Below are 16202 nucleotides of genomic sequence, written 5' to 3' on the forward strand. Positions count from 1 at the left end.
GTGTAGCTGAATTGCCCTCTGTGAGATGGAAGACCAGTAGCTTAACCACAGTTCCTTTTAATACTTCCTTTAACAAGGCTTAGTAGCCAATAACCCACATTTACTTTCAGTTTAAAAGTCTCAGAAAACTGCAGGAAAGTCAGGAATCAAAATATAGAAGATAAAACTCATCAAACAGTGATAAATCATAATGCTAGTCTAAGACCTGCTTTCCCACAAGAAGCTCTTTGTTCTTTGCTTATGTCAATGTTTAGCAGTTTCTGAACTTTCCTGAAGGATAGTCCACCATGCTGTAGCAGAGAGGTGGATTTAAAATAATCGTGTGAGATTGACACTGTGTTCCTTGTCTAGGTGGGAGGGAATGAGAAGGTCAGAAGAATGACTGGCCAGCTAGTGACTGATCCCACAAGACTTACTTGCTTCCTGGTCATTTCTCCTGTCAGAATCCAGACATCTGCTGGTGATTGGGATGAGGAGATGTGAAGGCAATGAGCTAAGCCTTGCCTCAGCTGAGGAAATGCACACACAGGCCTCCAAAGGACATGCAAGCCATTCTTTGGCTACAGCGACCATCTGACTAGTGCAGAGCCTCTGCTCCCAATGACTTGTCTATCTGTTGTCCGCAGGTCCAGGGCTCTGTTTAGGGTCTTTTCAGATGCCGTAGGTGGCTGCTCCCCTCAGAAGCAGAAAGCACCCCCTTTGACATATTTCCTCTTTCCTTTTCTGCTTCCTCAGCTCAGTCCCTTGGCCTTGGGGCCAGTTCTCTTCCTTTGAAGTTTATTCATCCTCCTGTGTCACAGCCTCTGGCATGGGTGGCCATTCTCTATTATGGGCTTGACAGGGCCAAGCGGAAGCCCAGGCACTAAGGGTGGAATGGGACAGGAAAGAGCAGACTCAAAGGGGAATCAGAGTTTTCTCCTAGCTTATGTTCTGTACCTCATTATGCTAAAAGAGTGTCTGGCTCCTGCTCACACGAGTTCCATACAAAATTTTCCATTCTGTTAGTTTATTATTGGGTTTTCCAAGCTCCAGGAACACAAGGAACAGGGAAGAAAACTTACATGATAACTGATATTTGTACAGCACTGGACAAATTTCCAAGTGCCTCCCTGAGTGCTGTCGATACCTAAGAAGTGTTTGTTGAACTGAATTTAAAACTGCTTTCATGTGTTGCATTGTGTATTGCTATCTAAAATACTTGTGAGATAGGCAGTGCTGCTCATGAATCTTCTCTTTCTAAACTCAGATTGTTGTTTCCCCAAAATGACATAGCTACAGAGGGGCAAAGCTGAAACTGGAACTCAATTCTTTTTTTTTTTTTAACTCTGTTCGGTGTTCTTTCCGATTTTTGCAATTAATCATATACTCACATACTTATTAGTGATGAGTTTCTCTTGTTTTGGGAGATTGGCATGGAAATTTTATGTACCAGAAGTCAAGTGAGCTTTTATGCCCCTTCAGCTCTGTTTTTTCAGTTTTCTTGTCCAGACTTCATTGTTGGCATGTTAATCATTTAGTTTCTATCATTTAATTTTATTCATATCACCTTAAGGTCAGGCCTTTACTTTTCCTTACTTAAATGGTTGTCATGCCTCCAAACTGGTGCCCACTGATTCCTAGGGCATGATCTTTCTCAGAAATAAATTTGATTTTTAAGAGTACATGACATTAAATTCTTCACTGGCTCCCTGTCACAATATAGCAGTGTCCCCAGACCCCTGAGGTGACATTCTTGTGGGAAGGGGGAGATCATGTTTAGGAGTTTTTTGAGTTTTGTGTTTTAATAGCAATCACAAAGTCATTAAAAATAATATAAGTATATTCCAGGTCATCTAAATGACTATCTTATCATTGTCATAAAATTTCACTGTCTGTATTTGAAGATATCTTTATGATCTTCTTGGCTCCAAGTTGTATGACTTTAAATGTCATACATTAATGAAAATGAACAGAAATGGACTAAATCTGTAATGAGTTTGATCCATGTGAAGGCCAAATGCTGTAACAGCAAATTGTTTTCAGTACAATGGCTCCAGTAGAGAAAAGTGGGGAGAATGTAGCTACTACTTGTCCCATCGCAGACCAGGCAGGCCTAACTAAATCTCAAACATGAGCAACAATAACAAAACAAAACCAAAACAAGACCTTAGCTCTTTGTAGCAATTTTCTCATGGTGTATAGTGTTTTTGTTTCAGTAAGACATTTTACACAATAAATAAATATTAATTTGAACTCTATTGGTTTTATATATTTCCAATGAAATTGTTATGGCTTTTGATTCCCATGAAATCTACAAACAAAATGAGATTAGGGCTAGTTTTCTATTTCACATAGATATTCCCTTATTTTTCAAAAGTATTTCCTGTTCTCCCTACAGGGTCCCTTCTTGTGGGAAAATTATACTTCCCAACCTCCTAACTTTAGACTTGGCTGTACCACTTGATTAGCCAAATAAAATGTGGATGGATGTGAATGTGCCATTTTCAAGTGGAAGCTTTCAGAGCTACTGCATTTCTGACCCTCTCCCTTGTTTCTTTCTGGCATGAGCCCAGCAATATTGTAGTAAGGGATTTCTTCTTCAGCCTGGACCCCAGAATGAAGATTATGCAAGGTTAACCAAAAGCTTCAGCCAACCACTGTAGGTGGACACATGATTGGGGAATTTTTTTATATATATATACTCACAGAGATATTTTACATATGTGTATAGTGCATATATGTGGGTGTGCATATGTATATATATGTATGCATATGTATCTATATCTTATAAAATAAGTTAACACTGATGTAATTATTTTCTTTCAAAAAGTGTAAGTTACTTAAGAACTATGGTCTGGAAAAACATCCACACTTTTTAGCCTCCAGTCTTTCTGATATCTGATCTAGTCTATCTTTCCAGTATTATTTCTCTTCACCTTATTACTCTGTCATCCTCATTGTTCCAAATCATATCCTGTCAGTTTAAGCATTTCTACTTGTGTTTATCCTTTTTCTTTTGGGAGAAACTTGCAAAAATAACAACAGCCTAATCAATTTTGTGATGGTAACCGAGATGAGGAGAGCCTGTATAAGTCCCCGAGGAAGGCAGAGCATGTTTCAGCTGCTATGCACACATTTCCTGCGAGTTGCTAACAAGTGGTAACCATGGTGTGGGTGAGTTTCTCCACCTTCCCAAGCCCAATCTAGCCTCACACAGAGGTGCCAGCAAGTAATGAGGTCCCCAGACAAGAGCACCAGCCTCTGAACAATGGAGAGTTTGACTGGATTCAATTTCACAAGCTCTTTAGAAAAAGGTTCCTGGTGAACTCTGTCTTGGAGTTCCCACAAACTGCATAAAAAGGAGGTTATGAGTTATCACATCTGAAGCTTGCTGCTATGTTTTCAAATTATCTCTTTCTTGGATAGCTCAGGGACTGTGGTTAGGCATATTAATCCTAGGAGAAGTTAAGTAATTGTAATTTTAGAGAAGGGATTTATGCCCTCAAGGCCCTCCAGCCACATGCATCAAAATCTCACATTTAATTTATATCAAGCATGGAATTAATAAGAGTGGGTAGTAATAAAGTGTCAGGGCAAGAAATGGAAAATAGATATCATAAAATATTTATGTAATAAAAAATAATCCCCTTCACTAATACAACCCACATTTTTTTCTTGATAAGACATAGTAATAAAAGCGTTTAAATCACTGTAAGAAGGAATTACTATACTCTATATGATATACTCAAGTCCCAAACACAGTCCACTTATCAAAAACACAATATTTTGAAATAAATGATCTCTGAGAGAGAACAAAATGTGCTGCTGGGTACTTGTCAATTTCTAATGGCCAATTTAACATCCATTCAATAAATGATCCTTCCCAGCACATTTCTGAAATTTTGTAATGAATGCAGCTGGCAGAAAAATTGAAATGTAATTGGGTGACATCTTTTAATCATATGTGCAGGTCAGAGATGAGAAATATAAATAGGAAAGGCGGCTCTAGGATTTCTTTCCAATACTCATGTTAAATAGCTGTCTGCATTGTTTTAGCCCTGGCACAAACCTGGCAAGATTTTATATGAGGGTGAGTGAGCTGGTTTTGTCTTGGAAAGATGAGTTATAAATGACACCTTTGTATATTCAACTGTGAGTTTTCTATCTCTCTGTTGGCATATTATGTCATTTCAATTTCAAAAAAAAATCTCAAGAGAAGCTGTAATAAAATCGTTTCTGAGTGGAAGGAATATGATTAGGGAATGAAGGATCTTAAATCTCATATAATTGCAGGAGTTTGGAGAAGCTCCGTGTGTGTGTGTGTGTGTGTGTGTGTGTGTGTGTGTGTGTGTAGATGTTTCACCATCTACAACAATCTTTTGATACATGACCTGAACTAAAATGTGAAAGGCTAATAACAGTATATGGCATTCTGGAGTCAGCACCTTGGGTGACACTTTCAAATGCTCAGCACATGTAGATGAGAAGCATTCCTGCTTTGTTTGGATGCTTTTCCTATTGTAAGTTGTCTTAATAGAATTTTCTGTGATAGACATACAGAAATAGACATGTTATGGTTCTGAAGCTGTCATCTTCTGAGCTCTAATTTTTTTGTTGACAGCCTTTTCTTTCAGGAAATAACACCTAAATTGTCCTTCATAATTCCCTCAGAGTCCACATCGCACAGCAACATTTTAACAAGATGCTTTTGATCCTTTGATAATTAAATGCTCCACTGAATGGTGAGAGAGACAGAGTTGCCTTGTATTAAATTCTCCTCTAAGGTGAAAGGAGGTTAATGACACCTCCAGATAGTAATAGGTAGTGTTACTATAAGATAATGAGCTAATTGCCATAGGCTGGGTCTGGTTTTTCATAACATGAATAAGTAAAGCACATCATAGTTCAAAGTTTGCTTTTAGAAAGAATGTAAGCATTTATAATTCTGTGAACTAATTGTCTTAAATAGTTTTATTTGTGGCTGCTAACTCCATTTATCAAATAGATTTTTGCTATAAAAATCCTAAATGTTGGGCAGCCCGGGTGTCTCATTCATTTAGCACCGCCTTCAGCCCAGGGCGTGATCCTGGAGACCCTGGGCTCGAGTCCCACGTCCGGCTCCCTGCATGGAGCCCGCTTCTGTCTCTGCCTGTGTGTGTGTGTGTGTGTGTGTGTGTGTGTCATGAATAAATAAATAAAAATAAAATCTTAAAAAAAATCCTAAATGTCTAATCCAAGCCTCTAAGTATAAAATGGACATTTGTTTGATCGCTGTGGACAGAACTGGTATGCCTTTTCAGAAGCCTCTCAAATGTCCTTAGGAGGAGGAGGAGGAGGAGGATATGATGGTTAGTTTCACGTATCAACTTTGCTAGGTTATGGTGTCTAGTTGTTCAATCCAACATGAATCTTGATGTCACTGTGAAGGTATTTGTGAATGTGGTTAACATCTATGATCGGTTGACGATAAGAAAAGGCATGTACCCTCAATAATGTGGGTGGGGTCTCACTCGTCCAAACAGTTGCAGGCTTTAAGAAGAAAAACTAAGGTTTTCCAGAGAAGAAAAAATTCTATTTCAAGACTGTAGCATCAGCTCAGTAGCTGAGTTCCCAGCCTGCCTACTTGCCCTACAAATTTTGGACTTGCCAAACCCCACAATCCTATGAGCCAATTTCTTAAAATAAATCTTTTTTATGTACATATATATCCTGTTGGTTCTCTCTGGAGGACCCCGACTGATACAGGTAGTGAAGGAAAGAGACAGGTGACTTGCAAATTGCGGAAGAGTTTATTGGGCCCTTAATGCAAACCAAGTGTCATGGACTTTGTCAAACGTGCCGCTAGGAGTCAGTTTTCATGACAATTTACAGAGGAAGGAAGGCATGGTCTCACTACAGCCTGCTTAACAAGCCCCTCCCAATTCAAACCACCTCTTCACACATCTTGCCCACCCATTATAACCAGAGAGCAATATGCTCTCAAATACAATCTTTGCCACCAATTTGGAAGTGCTAGTGTTTTCATCCATGGCAGGTGTATGAATCAGTGGCTATTCAGTACAGAGAAGCACCAGTAAATGTTATGTGCTTCCAAATTCTTGACACCAAAAGCCCTGCATAGAATCAGTGTTTTCTCTAATAACTTTCTTGCTTCTTATCTCTGCATGGCTAAATGTCTTAAGAGACTTACCTACACTCATGGCCCTCATGCCCTCATTTGCTACTCACTCTGTTACCTATTACCATATGGTCCAGCCCTCATCACTTTACAGACATAAACCTCCCTGCTGTTAAATCTAATGGATACTTAGCTTTTATTTTACTTGATGTGTTAATCAATCCACCACTATTGGCCACATTCTTCTAACAATCTTATCCTTTGTCTTCTGCAACCAGTTCCTTCATAGTCTGCATCCTGTTCATCTAAATGAATTGCTTCAGCCTCTTCAACCAAAGTGATCTGTTGTGGGTTGAATAATGTTGTCCTAAAAGATATGCTGTGTCCTAACCACTGGTACCTGTGATGTGACTTTACTTGAAAATTGAGTCTTAGCAGATGTAATCAAGTTCAGATGAGGTTATTAGGGTGGGCCCTAATTCAGTGTGACCAGTGTCCTTATAAGAAAAGCAAACACCAAGACAAAGACACATGGAGAGAAGGAAGTCATGTGACCATGGAGAGAAGAAAGGTTGGAGTGGTGCATCTCTAAGCCAAGGAATGCCGAGGCAACTATCAAGCGAACAGAGGCAAGGAAGGATTCTCTTCTAGACATTTCAAAGGGAGCATCTGTTGGATATTTCTTCCTCAGGCTAATAACATATAGGCTCACATTCAAGCAATCCTCTTTATGGAAACAAGGAAGGCATGCTTAGTACAAGCTGACATGTGCACAGACTGTGGTTCTAAATCACACTACCTTGTGTTGAGGAGCTGTAATATCTAGCTGCTGTGGCCTCCAGTAGTGCCTTCCACTGCCTGTCTGGAGTGTTCTATCCACAGATTTGCCCTGAATGGGGCACATCAAGCTGCCTCTTGCTTGTCTATGGTTCCTGGGGATTTGACAATGATGAAAGGCCAATATGTTCTTGGGAAATATTCTCATGGATCCAGTCTGGTGTTCAAGCTTTCTAGTTCAGTTCCTCTCTGCAGCTGAATTTTAATTCATAATACATTCGGTAAGAAGCATGTCCTTGGGCAACTCTGCCCTCAGTGGAATTCTCTGATGAAGTGGGTTCTGTTAACCACTCAGGAGGCTTCATATGCTTTGATTACTGCTCATGAGGTTTCCATTTCTTCAAGGAGCTTAATGAGGTTTTTCTGGGAGGCAAAATCATAAATTTCCATTTTTTAGTAGCTCTGCTGATAGGAGTACAAATTTTACATTCCTTTTACAGCCCATAAAACAATGCCCCTCATTTATTTCTCTTGTGCAGTAGCAATTCAGATGTCTTCTGGCCTATCACATCTAGGAAATGCTGAGAAGAGCATAATTAAATATAAATATTAATTATCTTTTAAAGGTACATACTTTAAAACATATAGTTCCTGAGGTTCACAAGGTGATGCCAAATGTGCCTTGAGTCAATACCAATTTCAATGGCCAGAAAATGATTTTGTAGCCTGAAAAAATGTCTGTGTTTATTTAACTTTTATTTGGACATAATTAGAGAAGAAAGTCAGTCTCTCTGGCAAATTCTAACTTATTAAAATCTTTTTCCCTTCTCTCCACAATTCTTCCTTGATTTACTTATTTATTTTTGGCTTTGCATGTAGAAGTACTTTTATAACTTAAATGATTCTGACCAAATCCATGGTTGACAGCCAAGTGCTTTAATAACTTTTCCCTTTAGTTTGATGACAAATGCATCGCTGTGTGCTATGCTGCCTGTCAGATCACTAACAGTGGCATGCATTTCTCTGAGGAGGCCAGGAATATAAAAAATACGCAATCAGAAGCATTCTAAATGAAATGGCAAATTTAGCTGATGGAACGTGCCGAATACTAATGGATCGTGCACAATCAGCTGGGCCTGCTGTGCACCCAAGCATCACAGTCTGAGAATAATGACCTTGCTCAAGACTTAAGCAGGGAGAATCAGTGTAGTTGGTAATAAATAGATGCCTCCTATTACATTGCAGCCGCTCACCTCTCCTGGGATCTCCGTATGCTAGCTCTCCACGTGAAAACTGTCACCTCAATTCAGGTCACATATTTACTCAGTTCTGGGAGACAGGGCACAGAGTAGGGGAAAGGTGAGGGACCAACCTTCAAAGTCCACAATCATCAGTTTCAAAATGCCTGACTCTGACAGATTCTTGAAATTAATTTTAAAAATTAAATAAAATACCCATCTACTACTTTCCCTTGCTGGTTGCAGCCTTTGAAAATTAAAAATGAAGACTCTCTTAAGAAACATCTACTTTATATAGAAAGCAAAAAGAACTAAATAAATTCAAGATGAAAGGAGAAGGGGGGGTCAATAAAGTTGGAAAAAACTTCCTAAAGACCCTTTTGCCCTGTGTATACTGTGCTGAAACATGGAAGCTGTATTATTGACTGTGATCACACTTGGCTAAGCACTTGCCTAGTTTTCAGACAACAGAGCTCGGAATGTGCCCATTTTGTAGGTAAGGAAACTGACACTCTCAGGCTCAGTTTATCCAAAGTCAAATAGCTAGGAGATAGGCAGAAGGAGGATTTGAACACAGGCCAGCATGACTTAGGAAAGGAGTCTTACTTACTATATTTCATTGCCATTCTAGTCTCTCAAATGGCTTTTCCTATTGGAATAAAGTTACTATTTCCTCTTGGAAATCCAATTCAAGAAAAATGTACCAAAAATTCTAATGATGTCAGCATGGCAGATCCACAGTTTTATGGCCAGTGAAGCTAATTAAGAAGGATCAAAATTTAAATTAAAAAATATTTTTAAGACAAGAGTTATTTTTGGAAGATTGTACTTTAAATGAATTTCTTTGGCTATCATCCTGCTGCTGATTAGGTTGTGAAAGAATGTGAAAGACTTTACTACCACTGAGACAAGAAGAAACCATTGGATAAAGAAACAGACAAACAAATGACACTTTCTTTAAAAGCTATGGTAGGTGCACCTGAGCAGCTAAGTCAGTTAAGGGTTTGACTCTTGATTTTGGCTCGGGTCACCATCTCAGGATTGTGGAATCAAGCCCTGTATTGGGCTCCCTGCTGGGCATGGAACTTGCCTAAGATTCTCTGTCCCTCTCCCTCTTTCTCTCTAATTAAAAAAACAGGGGACGCCTGGGTGGCTCAGCGGTTAAGCATCTGCCTTCAGCTCAGGTTGTGATCCTGGAGACTCGGGATCAAGTCCCCACATCAGGCTCCCTGCATGGAGCCTGCTTGTGTCTCTGCCTCTCTCTCTCTCTCTCTGTCTCTCATGAATAAATAAGTAAAATCTTTAAATAAGAATAAATACATACATACACGCATAAACAACAACACAAAAACCTGTGGTGGCAGCATCCAATATGACCCCCAGCAATCCCTGCTGCTTAATGTTCATGCCCTTATATGGTTCCCTTTCTGGAGTTGCTCTGTGTAACTCAAAGAATATGATAGAAGCAATGTTATGTCACTTCAAGAATAGGCCATTAAAGACTGTGGTTTCCATTTTGGTTGCTATCTTGCAATCTTGCTCTTTTCTTGGGTCGTTCATTGTGGGGGAAGCCAGTTGCCATGTTATGAGTCACCCAAGGAAGAGGCCCACAAGGCAAGGATTGACATCATTTGCCAATAGCCAGTAAGGAACTGAGGCCAACAGCCAAAGCCCTAGTCAATCTATCAGATTACCAATGACCACAGCCTCTGTAACAGCTTGGGTGCAATCTCATAAAGAAATCTTGAGCCAGAACCACCCAGATAAATGACTCTCAAATTCCTGAACCTCAGAAACTATGTGAGATAATAAATGCTTGTTGTCTTAAGCTTCTAAATTATGGGAGTAATTTGTTATGCAGCAATAGATGACTAACAAGAAAGCCAGTAAGAGCCATGGACACAAATAATCAGAAGAAATGAAAACAGAGGCCAGGCCCTCCTAGGAAGGCAAGAGAAGGAAGACACTAATTGCAACCCAGACAGTATAATTGTATTATTTAATTAAAAGAATACACAGTAATTTTTATTTGAGAAGAGAGAAAATCACAACCAACTTATTTATCTTACATATAAATAATGCATCCTTTACTTCTAGTAGGAAAATTCTATATTATATGAGACTTCTAACTATTAATCAAGGAGCCAGAAAATAAGTTTAATTTTGGCTTTGCCAGTGACTGCTGTGGCATCGGCTTTCATAATATTCTTGTATATTTCAGAGAATAATGATGCTAATAATGCTGTTCAGAGTGATGAGAAAAGTCACTAATTATTATTGGCAAGATGCCCCAGAATAATAGAATACTCTATGGGTGCTAAATAATAGCAATGAACAATACTACAATTTCACAAAGTTGATAGAATGTGCCTTCAGAAACCATGAGGTCCAGCATAATCCAGTATCTCTTTCTGTCCTTCACATCTTGGGCCCATGTGGACAGTCAAAGGATGACTTCAAAAGGCTGTACTTGTTCTGCCAAACTTTCTCTTCTGAAATCAGGCCTTTCCTGAGAAAGGCTAGCTTGAAAATATTCTCAGCCTCTGGACTTCTCCACCTTCACAGCAATGGGGATCAATTGCATAGCTCTAGCCTACTGATTATATGGAAATAAATCATTGTTAATGCAGCCAACTCAGTGATAGCCTGCTGATCGGAGCCTGGTCTCTGATGGAGATAGCTGTGCCTGCTTGGCTTATCTCTGGTACCTTGTGAATTTTCCATCAGCCTTTGAGCCCATGGCTCCCCTCCCTACCCATTGTGATTTGAGCAGGGAGGGCCAAAGAAGGAACCACTGACTACCTCCAGTATCTCTTCTACTTGTTAGAGCAGCTTGAGTACTAGTAGTTTTAGAGGAGGGTTATTCTTTGGGGCTGAGGATTTGTTTCTTTAGAACATTTAAGTGTAAATAAATCTGCAGGGAGTAATAAGTCTCTGAGAAACTGGAACATCCATACAAACATAAAAACTGATTATAAAAGGAGTGCATGTTTATTGCAGAAAATTTGAAATATAAAAATTATACAAAAGAAAATAAACATGATTATGCTTCCTTCATTACAGATATTTACAGTTAACATTTTACCATATTTCCTTTTGTTAATTTTCTCTACATATTTGGAAGTTTTATCATTCATTTTTAAATATAGCATTATATTAAACATTTTTTTAAATAGCATTATACTGCAAGTATTTCCCCATGGCATTGAATACTCTTTGTAAACATGATTTTTAATGGGTACATAGTATTTTATTGTATTGAATAGTCATAATTTATTTAAGCAATTCCTTATTGTTGGGTATTTATGCTATTTTTCTAATTAATTAATTAATTGCTGTTAAGCTAGTAAGCCAGGGGAGGGGCTAAAGGAGACTATCCCAAGCAGACTCCCCACTGAGCAAAACACATAGTCTATATGGGGCTAGATTCAAGACCTGAGCTGAAATCAAGAGTCAGATAGATGCTTAACTGAGCCACCCAGGCATCCCAAAATAATACTGCTTTGACCATTATTGCATGTATACATTTTTGTTTGTATTTCTGAGTCTTTTCACAGGATAAATTTTCAGACATTGAATTACTGGGTCAAAAGATATCAACTTTTGGTCCTTGATACATATTAATAAAGTACTCTAGAAATTTACATTCTTATCAGCATATCTCATACTGCTTCTGATGACACTGAATATTATCATCTTTAAACGTTCACATTTTGGATATGTATAATGGTAATACTGGATTATTTTTAATTCATTTAATCATTAGTAAGAAACTTCTAAGTGTGTTTATATTCTTATATAAATTACCGATTGACTTTTTTTTTTTTTTTCCCGATTGACTTTCTTACCAGGTTTTCATGTGACTGAGCGCAGCAGTCTGGTGGAATAATTCTTAGGAGTCAGGAAAAGATAATCTGCTACTAGATTGAATAATAATCTCAAATTTGAATGTTTGTATATAGTTTGCACCCAGAGCTTTCACACATCTAGCTGGTAGAGCTCTGTGGATGGTTTGCTAATGTTCAAAATGGATCAATAATCATTTAACGAATGAAGGAATGTTTAGGAGGGGGGAGGCAGGCTGCATCTCCAAAGTAGAATTCTCTAACAATAGTTGTTATGTATTGATTGCTTATTGTGCTTATTGAATTCTTTAGGTAACTTATTTAATTTTCTCACACTCAGAGAGGTAACTATATCATTCTCTTCGATTGATAAATGAGGAATTGAGGTTCAGAAAAATTAAATAACGTCCAAGGTCTTAGAGCTAGTGATAGATAGAGCTAGAATTCAAACCCAGTTCATTCATCTTAAACCTTAACTTTTTTTATTAACTGAAGCTTTTAATCACATAGTGAGGGAGCAGTAGGCTGAGCTAGTTGAATGCCAGCCATTTCTTATGTCGGGGCCCTGCTGACATTTTGCCATATTGCTTCCGTGGTCAGAAGTTTGATGATCCATCCACCTGGAAGGGAAGAAGATGTTCAGAAGTTCTAAAGGATGGAGGTTGTCGCAGTTGCTAGGAAGGGTACAGTAAATACCCACCCCTACTTATCTGTGGTTTCACCTTCCATGGTTTAAGTTACCTGTGGCCAACTGCAATCCAGAAGCAGATGATCATTCTGATAAATTGTCAGAAGGTCAGTAGTAACCTCAAGCTATGTCACAATGCCTGCTTCATTCACCTCACTTTATCTCATCATGTGGGCATTTTATCATCTCACATCATTGCAAAGAGGGTGAGTATAGTACAATAAGATATTTTGAGAAAAAGAGACACCACATTCACATAACCTTTATTGCAGCATATTGTTAAAATTGTTCTATTTTATTATTAGTTACTATGTTAATCTCTTACTATGCCTAGTTTATAAATTAAACTTTATCATAAGTATATATGTATAGCAAAAAAACATAGTATAGTTTTTGGTATTATCCAAAGTTTCAGGCATTCATGGGGGTCTTAGAATGTATCTCCCATGGATAGGGGGGATGACTGTACTTTTAAAGAGACTGGAATCATGCAGACCATGGAGGGGAAGTGTTTGCCTGTTTAGGTGCTCTGCAGGATAATTAATGGTCTCAGGGCTTTAAAGCATTCTTTCTTGTCTTTCTGAGACTCTTGGGACTCTTCCAACCTCTACGGCTGTGGTGCATACAGAGTCATACATTTTGGGGGTTTAGTGCAGCCACGTTGGGGCAACCTCATAAAGCATGTTGGAGTGAGGGAAAGTATAATTCCTCTGGAGTCATGTACAAGAACTTCCAGAAGCAATAGTCTCTTTGATTATTTTTTTCCATCGCTGGTGAAAGGAATTCTATGTTAGAGTTAAGCATGTGGTGAACTGCTATTGAAAATATGTTAAGCCACAGAAAATAACTTGGGTTAGATATGTAGGAACACTCTGTCTGGTTTCTAAGCTCTTTGTAACAGCTAGTTTATCATTATACTGCTCGGGGAGTGTCTGTGTTTATGACAGATTCGAAATATCTTTGTGTGGCAAATGAAGGGCAGCACGTAAAAAAGAAAGCCAGTGTGAACCTGAGACGTGAGGAAGAGATTATTCTTGCTCCAGGCAATATACTGAACACAGCAAAGAATAAATCTTTCTTTGCAAATACATTTGGAATACTTTAAGCATATCACTTGTGTCTCTTGAATTCTCCTCTAGGGTCTACTTTTTTGCCACCTAAAATGTATGAGTTCTGTTTGAGGTCTGGACATGGCACAGATTTACTTCTAGTGTATTGATTTTTTTTTTTTTTTTTAGTCTCCTAATCTTCCCACCGTATAAAAGCAACTTTCTAAATTTGTTAAGGGATCATTGACTTGCCATTCTAATGAGCTTGGGGAAAGACTAGTTTCCAATGCAAATCTTTCATTTAATTAAGTATATTTTCCAAAGTCTGTCTATTTTTATGAATACACTTAATATGTCCCTTCTTGGATTTGCCCTAAGAGGCTTAAAATGTGCCCATTTAACTGCTTATACACATTATACTCCATTCTGTCCAGAGAGACGCTTTATACATGCTTCGGGCAACTATTTAATTGGCTCCTCCTGATTGGCCACTTACACAGCCTCACTATTTTCTAGTCCTTAGTTTTCCATGCTTTCTTTTGTGTTTACCCTCTTTGAGTACAGCAGAAAGGCCTTTTTGATGAGCAAAGGCACAGCTCCTCATTGAGACAGATTTCTGGAGAGTTGTTTTAATAAGTAGCTAGCAGTTACTGAGTGCTGACTATTTCTAGCCACTAGACTGAAATTTTATGTGGATTATCTCATTTAATCCTCACAATGTCCTTATGAGGTTGGTATTGTTAATAATCATAGTTTATAGGCAGAAACACTAAGTGTCAGAGAGGAGAAGTAACATTGCTATGTTCACTTATTATTGGTCAACAGAATGTTCACCATTAGCCAGGATTTGAATCTCTTAAGCTTTATTCCAGAGCTCTGCTCCTCTTCCTGGGGATGGAACGGGGTAGGGAGTCCCACTGGAGCTTGTTGCTCCAAGGCAATTAGGCAATGGATATCACAGAGATGATGCTCAGGAGAGGGACAAAGAAGATAGTCCTAGGCTGATATTCCACTCCGCGAAGAAGATACCAGACATAGGGTAAAGTGATGTGAGTGAGTTAATACTTCCTGGATCTGAGAAGTCAGGGGAGATCAATACTCCCTCATATGGATTTCAAGGGGCTGGTGATGTCCACCTACATCAGGGAGGGCAATTTTCTTTACTTAGTCAACCAACTCAAATGCTAATCCCTGCTGGAAACACTCTCATAAACACACTCAGAAATAATGGTTAACCTGTCAAGTTGACACATAAAATTAACCATCACATCCACCCCACATCAACTTGGTACTTATATACAACTCCTTAAACAATACTAAATCTCCAACTAAAAACATTGACAAGGTCATAATTCTACCTACCATGATACAACTATCCTGTATACAACCAAGGATTTGCTAATCCCTTTCACAGAAAAGGAGATAAAGACCTTGAGTGATATGTACTTTTCCCCTTGATATCCTATAACTTAAATACTATGATTTAAAGTTAACAATACTTATATACTATGATTTAATACATCTTCCATTGCATAAAAAGAAATAAGAGAGGAAAGAAACAAATGTAAATGTGTGTATGTATGTGTATATGCATACATGAATCTGGAATAAGTATACTGGGTACCAAAGCTCTGGGTTCATTTTTTTTTATTTTATTTATTTATTCAGAGAGAGAGAGAGAGAGAGAGAGAGGCAGAGGAAGAAGCAGGCTCCATACAGGGAGCCCAACGAGGGACTCAATCCCGGGTCTCCAGGATCACGCCCTGTACTGAAGGTGGCGCTAAACCGCTGGGCCACCCGGGCTGCCCAAAGCTCTGGGTTCATAAAGCACCTTGACACTACCATGTCACTGGCAGTTGACTTTTGAGGTGATTGGTTATTGCTTTGGAGAAACATCAGGGCCATGGAATTACATTCTGGTACTTCTGCATTCACTGGCTAGAGTGTTGTCTTTTTTGGTTGTAGTTTTTCATGTGGACTAATGAGGTGAAATGAATCTCAGGATCTTTCAAACAACGGAGTTAGTTAGTTAGTGTCTCTCTGGACATCATAGGGTTTCGTGTGTCCTCAGCTTCCAGCTTACAAAGGTGATTCTTATCCTTTCCTATGATGTGCTCCTGGTCTCCTCTCCCTGAGACAGTGGAGACCAAAGGCAGAATCCCAGAAAAGGTAAAAGTGGGGTCTTTTTAGCTCATTTTGGGAGTTGGGGAGAAGGCATATCTTCTTGAGTTTTTCTCTCACTATCTGAGATGTCTCTTGTTAGTCTTGGGCATATTTGATGTCATATTGTTTGCTTGAGTTACACATATGCCTCATGCCAATGGATTAACCTCCTGTGATTCCAAAGCTGAGTGGTTGTTTCCTTTCTTTGAAGGAAAATTTAGGTGAAATATTTTAATTTAAGTGAAAGATATATTTGCTTTCTTGTTTCCCAATCTTTGTGTTCACCTGCCTTTTTAATAGTTTACTCAGTTGTCCTCCCCAGTTAACCTCCTCTACCACTTATAT

The 16202-nt window shown here is 38.7% G+C and overlaps 1 long non-coding RNA gene across 9 annotated transcripts in view; it reads left to right on the forward strand.

Moving 5' to 3' along the window:
• The first annotated feature begins 15367 nt into the window (after positions 1-15367).
• LOC112657682 (uncharacterized) overlaps positions 15368-16202 on the forward strand; it is a 176008-nt gene continuing 175173 nt past the window's right edge. For all 9 annotated transcript variants that reach the window (XR_007412687.1, XR_007412692.1, XR_004817845.2 and 6 more), the window contains exon 1: positions 15368-15562. This is a non-coding gene — a long non-coding RNA (uncharacterized LOC112657682). The remainder of the gene's footprint in view (positions 15563-16202) is intronic.

Source organism: Canis lupus, chromosome 8 (genome assembly GCF_003254725.2).
Source record: "Canis lupus dingo isolate Sandy chromosome 8, ASM325472v2, whole genome shotgun sequence".
In the NCBI taxonomy this organism is placed as follows: domain Eukaryota; kingdom Metazoa; phylum Chordata; class Mammalia; order Carnivora; family Canidae; genus Canis; species Canis lupus.